The 2,225-nt window shown below is 43.1% G+C and overlaps 1 long non-coding RNA gene across 1 annotated transcript; it reads right to left on the bottom strand.

Annotated features, from left to right (window-relative positions):
- Window positions 1-1,987, bottom strand: LOC135371897 (uncharacterized). The gene is made up of 3 exons (XR_010415733.1): window positions 1,939-1,987; window positions 1,522-1,681; window positions 1-231 (listed from the first exon to the last, which is right to left on the bottom strand). It is a non-coding gene; the product is annotated as an uncharacterized LOC135371897 (long non-coding RNA).
- Window positions 1,988-2,225: the final 238 nt, after the last annotated feature.

The following is a 2,225-nucleotide window of genomic DNA, read 5'->3' as shown; positions in this document are numbered from 1 at the left end:
GCACCGGTAGCGTATCACGAAATGGGAGAAATACACAGGAGACAATGATGCGAGCACTCCTTACTGACACTCTGACCGAGGCTCTTGATCGGCACTTTGTGTTTTCACTGGAGCTTGTTTCGCTTTTCAGTGTTGATTGCTGCCGTGCTGCAGTTGTCGCTGGAAGAACAGCTACTTGGTGTATAGTGGTGACTCATTCAGCTCCTCACTTGTGCCAATACGTTATGTTGCCTACAGAAGGACATAAAGAGGGCACATAAAATGATGAAAATACCAGCTAAATGGTTACAATTCTCTAATGTAACAGCGCTACAGCACAAATGCACTTTGACAGAGTTTAAATTTAGCACGCCAGTTCAGAACAACATGGACAGTGACAGCCAGTGGCTTCACCCAATGTGGCTCTTTGTGTCACACCCCCCACCCCCCAATAATGGAAACCTTCCCATACCAGATCATATGTGATGCGTAATAATATAGCACAAGCTAAAAAGAAAGAAAAAGAAACTGATGGCAGAGGGCTCCTCATCTCGCCACAGAGAAATAGAGGTATGATGTGCCACGCTCTTCAACTGTCCCATGTAGAAATGCATATGTGCATACGTGCAGTTTTGAAAAGCAAAGTTTGGCTATTGTGGCATGCTGCAATGACGAATAAGGAATACCTTAGTGTGCACACATGCCAACTTCCAATTTGCATTCGAACTACCAATAGGGAATGTGAATTTTCATGTGCAGAATTTTTATCGAAAAGTTACATATTCATGCAGTTTGAAGCTACGCAAAAGCTTCTATACTGCAGTATAGCTTAAATACATTTTTAATTGCTCTGGCTTTTTTACACTTTGTTTCCATGTGCTCAGAATGAGCACCAAGGTGCCAAGTGCCTGAGGAGCGATAAAGGGGGCAGCTCTAATGACAAAGATTCCTCAGAATCATGTCTACACCATAGGTTTTCGGGAACTGTACATAGTGACTAGCTAATTCTTTTGAACTTGCAGGATTCTTTCTAATGGTTTAACGGATCATGTTAAAAATTATATGCACAAAGTGCAGTCCCCTTTCAACGAATGTGCGTTTAAAGCTATGTGCGCTAAGTGCAAGTGATCCACATACAGCAATAATTAGCCATACTTTATCCAAATTTCTAAGTATCCTATGTAATGTATATCGACCTGCTTATATAGCGGACAATATAGGGTGCTACCAAGAATTTAAAAACTCAGTCAATGTGCAGGGTATGACAGGTGCTAACTATGCAAGGTTTCAGGGAAACTCTTGGGAAACATTTGACAATAAACTGTACATGAGCTCCCAGAGGTGAAATCAGCAGAGCGCCCTGAGCACCTTGACAAATTACCACAAAGGAATAATTCAAAGAAACAAAAACAAATCTAGATGTCATGGTGCTAGCAGCAACTGACATGCCCGCTAATTTGCTTCTTTGGACGCACATTACATTAGCAGCAGAACCGCACATACATATTAAAACTGATATTGGAGTGCACATTCTCCTCATACCTATTCCACTGTCGTTGGCGTGAAATTCGTGTCCTGGTTCGAGTTTCTTGTGGCTTTCGGGATTCCGGCTGCGAGTAACACCATGTTTATGAAACGGGCATCGGGCGAAGCGTAGACTGATCGCTGCCGTCTCCGGGCCTTTTGCGTCGACATTTCACTCCTCCAAAGCAAACGCCAAAGACAAGCGTTATCCACTTGACTAGAAAAACAACCATTGGATTGTACTAACATTTGGGCAGTTCGTACATAGCAGACAAGTTTTGCGGCGCGAGAACAGCACAAACAAACAAGATGCACAAAACTGCGCCGATCATGATTTCACGATAACGCGGTGACGCCGATATCGGCGTCGTGCTGTTCTTGCGACGCAAAACTTAGCTCGATGAGTTGAAGCACTGATAGTAAACAGGTACTCACCTTCTGCGAAATGTATTTCACGCTAATCGCCCACCAAAGTCGACAGATCCTAGGAGGTCGGCGAAGCTCCACACTGAAAGAACTCGCCATTTTCAATGATGCCCAATGTTGTTGACACTCAAACACGTAAAAAGCAACATATTCTTTGATGAATATCAAGAAATTTATTCGATTTCTCCAAAATCCCATGAGCTGTTTTTCGACAGTGTCCAAATACACGTTCAAGTGTTTGAAAACAAGCTTTCAAACACAACCGAAGCGCACTTTTGTATCACGGCACGGTCACA

This window comes from Ornithodoros turicata, chromosome 1, assembly GCF_037126465.1.
Source record: "Ornithodoros turicata isolate Travis chromosome 1, ASM3712646v1, whole genome shotgun sequence".
Lineage (NCBI taxonomy): Eukaryota > Metazoa > Arthropoda > Arachnida > Ixodida > Argasidae > Ornithodoros > Ornithodoros turicata.
This window is presented reverse-complemented; position numbering and strand designations above follow the sequence as displayed.